Source organism: Pogona vitticeps, chromosome 2 (genome assembly GCF_051106095.1).
Source record: "Pogona vitticeps strain Pit_001003342236 chromosome 2, PviZW2.1, whole genome shotgun sequence".
NCBI classification, from domain to species: Eukaryota; Metazoa; Chordata; class Lepidosauria; order Squamata; family Agamidae; genus Pogona; species Pogona vitticeps.
This window is the reverse complement of record NC_135784.1, coordinates 74,684,164-74,695,727: the sequence shown is the minus strand read 5'-3', so window position 1 is coordinate 74,695,727 and position 11,564 is coordinate 74,684,164. Positions and strand designations below refer to the sequence as shown.

The 11,564-nt window shown below is 41.8% G+C and overlaps 1 protein-coding gene and 1 long non-coding RNA gene across 12 annotated transcripts in view; one reads left to right on the top strand and one right to left on the bottom strand.

The window, feature by feature from the left end:
* Nucleotides 1–586: 586 nt before the first annotated feature.
* On the bottom strand, nt 587–10,786 carry LOC140704394 (uncharacterized). Of its 2 annotated transcripts, XR_013541724.1 has the most exons (5): nt 10,371–10,786; nt 8,753–8,824; nt 6,428–6,494; nt 5,063–5,146; nt 587–2,661 (listed from the first exon to the last, which is right to left on the bottom strand). It is a non-coding gene; the product is annotated as an uncharacterized LOC140704394 (long non-coding RNA). The 2 variants fall into 2 exon arrangements; XR_012083573.2 differs by lacking the exon at nt 587–2,661 and having other exon boundaries at nt 5,045–5,146.
* ATP2B2 (ATPase plasma membrane Ca2+ transporting 2) overlaps nt 9,648–11,564 on the top strand; it is a 522,267-nt gene continuing 520,350 nt past the window's right edge. For 5 of the 10 annotated variants that reach the window (XM_078385438.1, XM_078385430.1, XM_078385426.1 and 2 more), the window contains exon 1: nt 9,652–9,750. The gene's annotated coding sequence lies outside the window, so the exon portion shown is untranslated. Of the gene's footprint in view, nt 9,751–11,564 lie in introns of all 10 variants that reach the window. The other 5 variants (XM_078385427.1, XM_078385423.1, XM_078385436.1 and 2 more) reach the window with 3 other exon arrangements.

Genomic DNA, 11,564 nt, shown 5'->3' with positions numbered 1-11,564 from the left:
TTGCAAATAAAAAACAAACAAGTCAGAAATATATATTTCAAATGCAGGCTTTTAGGTATAAAAGTTACAGATGAGAATTAAATCATAACTGAATTCCAAAATAAAGGAGCTTATAGCCTAAAAGAGGCAACTTTAAAGCAAGTCAGAGAATACATCTCTTAAAATATTAAAATTTCTAAAAGTAAGACTATATTTAAAAAATTACTTTCATAGTCTTTAAACATATTAAGGAACCACAGAGAAAAATTACTCTATGCTCACCCAGCCAAGCCAGCCTTGTGGCAATTTGTATGTATGTATGTATGTATGTATGTATGTATGTATGTATGTATGTATGTATGTATGTATGTATGTATGTATGTATGTATGTATGTATGTATTTATTTATTTATTTATTTATTTATTTATTTATTTATTTATTTATTTATTTATTTATTTATTTATTTATTTATTTATTTGACTTATATATCTCCCCATAGCGCTACAAGCACTCTCCGGGTGGTTTACAAATTTTTAATTATACAGGCTACACATGTAGGGAAATCCATGATGATTGTTGTTTAATGTCTAGTGCCCAAAGCAGCAAGGGGTTATGATGATAAGCAGAATGGAATGAGTGTTTCTTATCTCCCTATATTTATAATTCTTACCAATTGTTTTCCTTTCTTCCTAACTCCAAACAAACCTTATCTGCAGGTGTGGGAAGCCCAATTGCCTAAAAATCCAAGAATATCTTGTTCAATGGGAAATTGTATTGTTGTTACTTATATTATAACTCTAATGATCTGTAATCTGCAATCCAGCATTCTCTCTTTATACTGATAACAATTTTGATTTTGACTAAGAGTTTTTGCAGAACTTAAATAAATATAGTTGTGTGGCATGAAAAATTTGAAACCCTAAATCCCAGAAAAGCTGATTACTGCAATACAAAGGCATTGAAACCACAAAGAGTGCACACTATCAGACATATTATCTCTGCATTTACAAGCCATAACCAAAACATCATTCAGCTATGATTATTCATAATTCATTGATTTTGGTCAGCCAGAGCTGGTTATTTTAACACTTTATAGATACAACATTCAAATAGTGAAACTACTAATATGAGTTCCTTTGTCAATTCTGCGCTATGTCTGACTTGTACAAAGGAGACAAAGTAGCAGGCACTCTGAAATTAAAAACAAACAAAAAACAACCTGCAAAAAACTCTTCAATTAGTGGCAATCTCCATTGCCTGTGACACCATTCCCACTGCACTGGTGGAGCTCCTCAAGAGCACACTGGCCTCTGCAACTGCAAACATTAATACATTTGCTAATGTGGAAAAACATAATGAACACATGCATGTGTGGATAAAGTGCAATTAGTTTTGCTGCTCACAACTCTATCCTTATGATCTAGATAAATATCCTAGATGAAATATCCCCCCTTTTAAATGTCACATCCCAGCTCTAAAGAGAGGGATGTAGAAAGTATGTGTCAGAGACTGCAACTGTGTTTTACCTGCAGGTTTGCTTGTCTTGTTTTCTGTTCAAATAAAATAATTTTTGAACTATTTGCTGTGTTTATTACATTACTTGTGTATTATTACATTACTTTTTTCCTCCCTCTCTCTCTCTTTCACACATACACATCCAATGATTGGAGCAACCATAAAATTTACTGGCTTAAAAAGCCCTCAAAACAACCTCCCTCCTGTATTCATTCAGACAGCCTTTCCAGTCCTTTTTTCTCAGAGCATGACACCTCGCTTATCGCTGGTCTTGACATCAAGTGGTTGGCAAGGACACAGCAAAGATAGCAAGATTGGTTCAACCCCACTACCAGATGTGCTCCCTGACTATCCACAAGTGCTATAGGACATCATCAGTTGCTGGCAAGTATCTATCTATCTATCTATCTATCTATCTATCTATCTATCTATCTATCTATCTATCTATCTATCTATCTATCTATCTATCTATCTATCTATCTATCTATCTATCTATAGTGGTCAATGCCTTGGCTCAATGATCTCTGACACACTCTCTCTAGATGTCGAGCTGGAAAAATGCATTGGCAAAGCAGCTACCATGTTCTCTAGACTCACAAAGAGAGTATGGCTCAATAAGAAGCCGACGGCATATATCAAGATCCAGGTCTATAGAGCCTGTGTCCTGAGCACACTCCTGTACTGCAGTGAGTCCTGGACCCTTTGTGCATGGCAGGAGAGGAAGCTGAACACCTTCCATATGCGTTGCCTCCGACGGATTTTTGGTATCACATAGCAGGATAAAGTTCCAAATAGAGGAGTCCTAGAACAAGCTGGAATGTTTAGCATGTATACATTACTGAAACAGCGATGTTTACGTCCTGCATCTGAAGACCTTAGGAATGGACCTCAACAGATGGGAAACCTTGACATCTGAGCGTTCAGCCTGGAGGCAGGCGTTGCATCACGGCCTCTCCCAATTTGAAGAGACCCTTGCCCAGCAGGCCAAGGCAAAGAGGAAGTCACAAAAGCAGCAAAATCAGGGAGCTGGACAGGGGACAGATTGTATTTGTCTTCAGTGTGGAATGGATTGTCATTCTTGAATTGGCCTTCTCAGCCACACTAGATGCTGTTCCAAGTCCTCCATACATTGGACATTACCATAGTCTTTCGAGACTGAAGGGTGCCTAAATAAAAATAAAGGTCAATGCACACAACTATCAGATAAAATATACAATTGCCCAAAGAGCAGAAACATAGAATGGAGAGCTCTTACTCCATGTTTTATTAAACTGCGTTGGTGGAAACATCTGGCTACCTATACTTCTCTTCTATTTTGGGGAAGATGGCTTGGGAAGATCTCTGGCCTAGAACTGATATCCAGAGGCACTCAGGGCTCACTCACTATTCCTAATTTCTTCTTTGATCTTTATGTATGGTGCCAGATGTTCTCATACATTGTGATCACCACCCCATAGATGTCAATGTGGCATGTACCCAGACCAATTAGGATGTTAGAAGGAGCTAAGTTTGAATTAGGAAGGCTTTATTAAACAGCTGGGGATTTGTGTTGTATTTGTATTTCTGCTGTATGGAGCTATGATATTTACTTTGACAGACTTCAGCACACCTTATCTCATCATCCACTGTGTGCATGATTTGTGTGCTAGGGGGAAGAAGAGGGGCAAGGCAGAGTTGCCCTCTTCTCTTGGGGAAATTTGGAAGCAGACTGGTACTAATACTTAGAATCACATGACTTCAATCCACTAGGGAGCACCACTAGGTTGTAGTTACATGGGCATGACATGACACCATTTTATGCTTGAGTAAGATTGAGTGGGATGGTGGCAAAAGGCCACATCCTAGTTTCAGTCACATGTAGATGTTGACTGTGGCCACTTATTTCATTTGGAATAATTCAGGAACAGCATGCCTTCCTTTTCCTCTTCCCTTTAGTATAAATGTTATATCTTTTTCTAAATCTTATCTCCTCTGCATTTTCATGTCTTTCCATTTACTGTTGCTACACTATTGATTCGCCTGTCCTGTGTACACTGTTGGTGTGATTTCTATGTATTCTAAATATTACTTTCCTGTACTTGTTGTAATATCTGCACTGGTACTTTTCATATGCACTATTTTAGTTTTCCCCCCTTAAGGAAAAAACAGTACTGTACATTCCTGCTTCTCTGTGAAAGTCACTCTAGATGTATTGTGCAGGAAAGTACCTACACACTTTTTTGCAAGAAAATCTGCTGTATACTCAAAAATCCAAAGGTTTTGTTTATGAATCTTCTTGTACACATCATTAGTTGTAAGTGGAGATAATTTTCCCTCCTTGACAGTTGTAAGTCAGTTCTGTAAATCACAAAAATCTTCTCCCAATCTCAAATTTCTTTCCCTGAACATAAAACTGGTTTTTAAAAAACCAACAACCAACAACCAGAGTTATGAATCAAATGAAGCAAATAAAAAAGAAAAACGGCTGTCTTTCTCCTGGATTCAGAAGTATGCTGTGCCAATTTTCCGTGTTGCAAATCCCCTCTTTTTACAAAAAGATTGTTCTGGACATTTCCACCTGACATGGTCCTTCTTTGTAATTCCCCTTCCCCCTGCCCAATTCCTGAATCAGTGCTTTTCGGTGCAAGATCATCAACTTTTATGTCAGGTTTAACAAATTGTCTCAGCATGAGGCTGCTTGCCAAGGAGGTGCCAGATTTATTTTAGAGAGAAATCAATCAGTAATTTTTAGTTCTTCTTATTTCTCAATCTGCAGATCATTGCTCCCGCAAGGTCATTAGCTAGGTTACGATTTCAAATATTGTGTAATGTCTTGGTCACAGTAGATGGTGGGTGAAGTCCACCTTATAGGTATAAGTGGAGTTGACACTATTTCAAGGACACCTGGGAGCACACAGGATGTGCTTAGGTATATTTGCTACAGGGACAGTTGGCTGTTGCCTTGCCTTAATGCTGAATCAGAGGTGATGCATATGGAAAGGGAGTTCTATGAAATATTAGTCATTCAGGATCCTGGTATTAAGTGTATAATCCAACATGCAGGCAACATATTTTCTTTATTACTGAAGGTTATTTCTTTCCAGAGTTTTAGCTAGGTTTTCTCTGCCTGACAAACAAACACAACATAAAATAATTTGAAGTTTATAATTTTATAATAATTTTAACACAGACCATTAAGGAAGAAGGAGAAATCATAGAACCATAGAGTAACTGAGTTGAAAGGGGTGTATAGGTCATTAAATCCAATCCCCTGCTCAATGCAGGAATGCAAATCAAAGCAGATCTGACAGATGTGTTTATAATTGAGCCATCCAGCCAGATACTAATTATCATTATATGATCAAAATTTTGTAAGTACATAGACAAATATTTTTAAATCATATAATAAGCCAGCTTGAGTTCCACTTCAGGTAAAAACTGGTAATTGTTAATGTTTGTTTCTATTAATGTTCTTCCATATATATTAATTTGGATGTGATGTGTGCTTTCTTAATCAAGGGACCTGCCTAGACTTTTACTTCAGGAGAAATATAATAAAACTACAAAAGAAGAAATCCCATGTCTTACAGGATCAGGAGGTCCCTGGTTTCCTATGTACAATGTTGCAGTGAGGGGGGAAAAGAGGGCAAATACACTGCCTTCAGTGGATTCCTGTGAAAGAAATTCAAAAATAAAGATAGGTATCATGTGCACAACTCAACTATAAACTTGAAATCTTAATAAGGCTATAGCCCTATGCATGATTCCTCTGTTTTCCCCAAAACAGCTATATAGATTCAAGAAAACATGTTCAGAACAGTGAAATATTGCTCTTTAAGAGATTTGACATTTGGGACAATATTTGTACCCTCTCCCAAAACACTTTGCCTTTCTCAGTCATCATTGGCCCCCATCTGATTTTCCTGCCGCTGTCACCTCTTACTGCATCAACTAGGATACCAGGAGGGCCAAAAGAATGGCGCCAAGCTCTATGGGCCTGCCCCTGGGTTGATCCCTGTTCCTCTGCTCTGTCTTTGGAAGTTTCACCAGTTTCTCAATAGTTTTCTGCTCATTTGCTTGTAGCCCAATAGAATAAAACAGTGCTGTGTTTATGTAAGGATCTATTCATGTGACGGAAGCTTCTGCTATGTATACTCACACAAGCAAAAAATATTCAAGAAAAAGCCTCAGTAACAGGAGTAATTATGCCAAAATGTGAATAATGCTCAGAAGCTAGGAAAAGATCATATTTTTTTGATCAACAGCTCCCAGAATCCACCATCCAAAAAGGGATTCTGGAATCTGTGATCTTATGAATGAATGAATGAATGAATGAATGAATGAATGAATGAATGAATGAATGAATGAATGAATGAATGAATGAATGAATGAAACTTTTCCAAGCCCTGCCCAATGCTATCCCTGTCTACTGATATCTCTGTACACCCAAAACTAAATCTCACTGTGTTCTGTGGATTTAGGATGCAACCCCACTTGCACTCTTTTCTTGGAATAGATCCATCAAAGTTATTCCCATTTAATCATGCATATTTAAATTAGGAATGTATCCCATCAAAGATGTATAACATTGAATGGTTGAACAGTTGATCCATATCGGTGTGCTGCAACTCCTTGTGAGATCAGGGACAACCCCAAGCCTCCATTCTCCATCTCCAAGTTTGGGGAAGGAGACAAGGGGCAAGTAGACCCATGGACTTGTCAAGCTCTCAGAGAGCTTGCCAAGAGCAACACAATTATGGAGATGATCCTTCCTCTCCTCCTTCCTGAGCTCCTTTGGCTCTGGGCAGCTGAGGTGTTCTCAATGCTTCATGGCCATGTACCAAAAGGGCTAACTGATCCCAGCCTTCCCCTTCAGCTAAAAGCAGGGCAGCAGAAAGAAAGGATAGTACTTTCCAGTGATTGTGATGCAATCTTTCGAGGATTGCTACCCACCTCCTTGATTTCTGTTCTTTTCACCTTTGTGCAGCTCTTATTGTGGGTAATGATAGTAAGAAGAAAACTGGGGGGAAAAAGAAAAAGAAAAAGAAAAAAGCTGCAGATTTCTGTCACATTAATCTGTTAATTTGTACTGTTTTTATTCCCCATGAACAGGCTGACATAGAGTGCATACTGTACTTTCTTCTTTAAAAAACACACACATACACACTTCAGGATGCCTTTTAGGGTGAGGATTCATAATGTTAGTAAATAAAAATAAACTGCAAAAGATTAAGTGTGTTATTTTTCTGTACATTTAGCAGAGTTAGTAATTCTAGTGTTGAGAAATAATTATGGAATAACCTGCTGGTTTTATCCAGCTTTCATCAGATCTTGCTGCAAGCTCATTTCTAACTAGGAGATGGCAGGTCTTCTATTTGTGCGCCTGAAAGTATTTAATGAATTGTATAGGTGTTCTAAAATCAGCATGGATCTCTTTACTAGGAAATATAAATTTGACAACAAAATTGAATGACCTGTCCTATTAGTATGTTAAATAGCTTACTATTCTTTTTTTATTTATTAGATGAATGCAACATGACAAGTTTAAGTCTCAAGTACTGCCTTCAAAGCAGATTCTGGGATGCCTGTGGATCTGGCTGTAGGAACTAATAAAATAGGTTTTGCAGAATGTGAACCATCAAAATAAATTTTCCATCAAGATATTAAAAAGTCATTGTCAGGTGCTTTCAAAAAATTAGAAAAAAGAATAAAGATGTGAAGGCTGAATTGCCTTTTACCTATTTTGTTTGTAGTCTGGGAGATGTAATCTCTTCAGGGGGATACTATGCCTATGTAATTCTGAGAAATTAATTAGAGTTGTTCACTTTCAGTGGTACACAAAGATTTCTGCGTTGAGAGCCAAGTGCCACTGATCTGCATGATGCAATTCGGATCCCTCCACTAGGTGTTCGGAAAATAGTTTATGTTTGGTGTGATTCAGAAGCTGTCTGGTTCAGCTCTGAGTTCCCTTGCCACAATAATTGGGATTAATAAGGGCATTTCTCAAAATTAATCACACACCCCCATTAAACATATAACGCAAGAGGGTACGCATTACATTGTTTCTAGCTCTCCAGGCTTGGGCGTTATCTTGTTGTCTGTACAAGCACTCATCAGGTAAAATCCAGGAGAGAGATAAAGAGAGAATATTTCTGCATCTTGTCTTCATGGTCAGATCATACTCCTGCCCTGGTGGACCCACTAAAGAGCTTTGTCCATCACGAAAGACAATTTGAAACTGGACAAATCTGCCTTTCCCCAACTGGCAGAGAATAGTAACATTTACAGTAAGAATCCAGGGGAAAGAGGAAAAATTATTGCCAATCCACATATGTTTCTTAGTTGAATTTAACCCTCATATATATAATGATGAGGGTTAGTAAAAAGAAAATGTGACATACAGATTTGACTCTAGCAGGGGTTTTGAAGAATGTGAGATGTTCAAAGAGTGATTTTGCACTTGCTTCCACCAATGGGTTTCTACAGCCAAGCAAAGATTTGAACCCAGGTATCCTGAATCCTTTTCTGACACAGTATCTACTACACCACACTGTCTCCTAAAAACACCACAATAATCCTCCTCATTATTAGCTATATTTTTATCCCATGGACACAAGGTGACATACATGGTTCTCCTCACCTCCTTTTATCTTCAAGACAACCCTGAAAAATAGGTCAGGCTGAGAGTGTGTGACTGGCCCAAGAGAGTTTCAAGACCAAGCCGGAATTTGAATCCAGGTCTCCCGAGTCCAACATTTTAACCATTACGCCCCATTGGCTCTGTACCTCTCAGCTGCTAAGCGTTCAAACTGACAGCTAAAAAAAGGGGGGGGGACAGGGAGTGGCTGAAATGGCCTGATACTCTGGTCCCTGAAAGCGGTTGATGCATCTGTCAGAAATTTATGCTATGGAAGGGAGTCATAAAGTTTCCTCTTTCTTTCCATTTTATCTGATTTACATAGGTGGATAGCTGTCTGTGGTTCTGTAGCAGGCTGAGTACACAGCTGGTGCTAAATAAATGTTAAGAATAATATTGCAGTCGTTTATGGCCTGTCGTGCTCCTTCCAAATAGCTGTAAAGTTTATCCTTAAAATACACTATGGGTAGGATTTGTTTCCACAACCACCATTCCAACAACCCGAAAGGAAACAACAAGTCTGCCCTTGCAGTGCTGGATTTGTGCAGAAACAGGTATTAGAGATTTCTGTGAGTGGAAAGCAGAAATCCTTGAAGTAATCTGAACATCTGAATCTAACATCAGGAGTTCTTTCTTCTCACCTCCAGGACTATGCGAATTCACTTGCTTCGTCTGGTGACTGGTCTTCTTTAAGCAGGAGGCTCTTCTTAAGTCTGATTTAACAAACACAGAAAGACTGCCTCAGTCACATCCTAGCAACAAGAAGCCGCCTTCAGGGACAACCTTTAATGTCAGGGTCTGGTTTGAGAGGTGCCTTCAACTAGCACCTGATGACCTCCCCTTTTCCCAGTCGCAGTTACAAGGGTGGCCCTGGCGGGTTGTACTTTCATTCTGCTTCTGATAGATAGGCTAAAGTTAACCCAGCTACTCGTTAACGGGACTTCGGGGTCGACCTCCCGAGTCAGTCATTGCCTCAATTGGAGCGACTCCCCTGGGAGAAGCCCGTCGGATTGATGCCAATACGTTTGGCCACAGGAGCAGGTTTCCGGGGCTAAAGCCCCCCCCCCGGTACCCTGACTGCTCAATGGCCCGAGCTCTTTAGCTGCTCCTTTGGTTGCCTAGTCAAGGTGCCACCCTCCTAGCCCTTCGTCAGGCTAGCTTGGGGGGGGGGGAGGTGGCGTGGGCGCCGCCGCTTGTGAGTACAGAACGGGTGCCTTTTGCAGCAGCGGGTTCCCTCGCCGCTCCTTTCTCTCTCTCCCCCCCCCTTCTCTGCTCCGCGCTCCTTTCCTCCCGCCCTCCCCCGGCTTTTCCACAGCAGCCCGAGATTGGCAGGGGAATGCCAGAGCGCAGGAAAAGGAGCGCAGCAGCAAGAACAGCAGCAGCAGGAGGAGGAGAGCCGGGAGCAGCTGCAAACAGGGGCCGCGCGCGCACTTGCAGCGGCGGCGGCGGCGGCATCATCCACGGGCGCTAACGCGGGTGAGGAAAAAGCGCGGCTCTTTTTTCCTCCTCCTGAGAGGTGGTGACTTCCTCGCCGCCGCGCGCCTTCCCGCCTCAGCCGCTCAGCGACGGCGGGGACGGTCTCGGCGGTGGCCGCTTTTTTTCCACTTCAGAGGCGGGCTTCCCTCAGTCGCCGGCTCAGGTAAGAAGGGCAAAGGAAGGGAGGAAGGGAGGCACTTCTCCTTCTGCCCCTCTTTCGTGTTTCTTTCTCTGTCTTGCGGAGTGCGTGTGTGTGTGTGTGCGCGCGCGTGTATGTAGAAGGGGGGGTGTTTCTTGTTTCTGGGGCTCGTGCTCCTCGACGGGACCCCCCTTTCCCCCTCCTTTCCAGAAGGAAGCACGGAGGCAGCCTCCCCTCCTGTTGCAGGTGGCTCCGGAATAGCGGTTTTGTCGCAGGCTGCCTTCGGAAGGTGCTGCTGCTCCGGTGTGTGTGTGTGTGTGGGGGGGAGGAATGGCCAGAAGTGACCTTGAGCTGCTCTCGGTGGGATTTAAGGTGGTGAGGAAGGGGGATTTTCTTCCCTTTTCTCTCTCCCATCCCACCCTTCCACCCCCGCCCGCCACCTCCCCAGCGCAGAGTGGAGTTAGTCTCGGGTGGGGAGCGGAGGAGCGGCGCGTCAAAGCGACGGGCACGGGGGGGGGCAGAAAGGGCTGGAGGGGGGCTTTTTCAGAGGGCAGCCTGCAGAGGAGGCAAACCTGCCCCGCCGTGAGTGTATGTGTGTGTGTATGTGGGGGGGGCGAGTTATGGAAAGGATGCGCTGGACTGACCGTCCCTCCGAAGCTCTTCTTCTTCTCCAGCCTTGGGAGACCACCGAGGGCGGCTGCGATCCCCAGCATTGTCGACCCCCGTGTCTCCTTCGGCTGCCTTCTGAGTAAGCGGTGGAAGCTTCCGAACTGGATGTCTGACCGTGTGGAGATGGAGTTACATTCAGGCCACCAGTGTTCGTGCGTGTGTGTGTGTGTGTGTGTGTGTGTGTGTGAGAGAGAGAGAGAGAGAGAGAGAGAGAGAGAGAGAAAGAGAAAGAGAGAGAACATGTTGCTCTAGGAGAAACGATAAGGAGCATTGCTTGCCACTGGGTGGAAGAAATGTCCTGCCTTTCCGTTCTTCAAATCCTGGAGGGCAAGAGGAGGGGAAAAAAATCCCCTTGTAAAAATGCCTTGGATGGATGCGCCAGCCTAGCTGTAGCTAATTCAAGGATGCCCTTCATTTTATAAGCGGCAACTCTGTTGATAATGGCAGGTTGCTCTATTTTATGAATTTCCATGTAGTCAGATCTGTCCCCACGGCTCTATAACATGCTGTTGATTGTTGTAACTTTTAAGGTAATTAGTGAGTCTGGCAAAGGAAGGCCTTTCAGGAGATCAACCCTTAGGAGCTGATTAAGCAGCATTAGAGCAAAATAATTTAGAAATACTTTTTAAAATAGTTAAGAGTTTTTCAAGCCACTGTTCATCAAGTGAAAAAAATATGGCACACAACAGCAAGAACAAAACAAAACTTTGTCATGGAAAGGAAAGGTCCTGTTTTTTATTTTGCAACACAAATTCATGTAATACATAAATGTCAATGTAAACCATCAGCTTTTGCATGTTATAGAATAATTCCGCTTCACAGTAACTAAAATTGGGGCAACCTATCAGCATAATGAAATGAATACCACATTCGTCTTGGAACAGGCTGACTTAGGATCAAATTTGTACTGAATCGTGAAACTCATCAGATGTCCTTAGCTAGCTCTTTTTTATTAACTATAACCTACCTCACAGAGTTCTTGTGAGGATATAATGGGAGGATGCAAAGACAACCCACATAAACAGTTTGGGTTATTTGTGCTAGGAGTAGGATTAGAAGTATAAATAATTTTAAAGGTTATTTGGTTCTATTGTTTAGAAGTCAGGGATTGAACATTCAGGCTTCCCTCTCGCCTTTCTTGTGCTGCAGTTTCATTCTCACACTATATT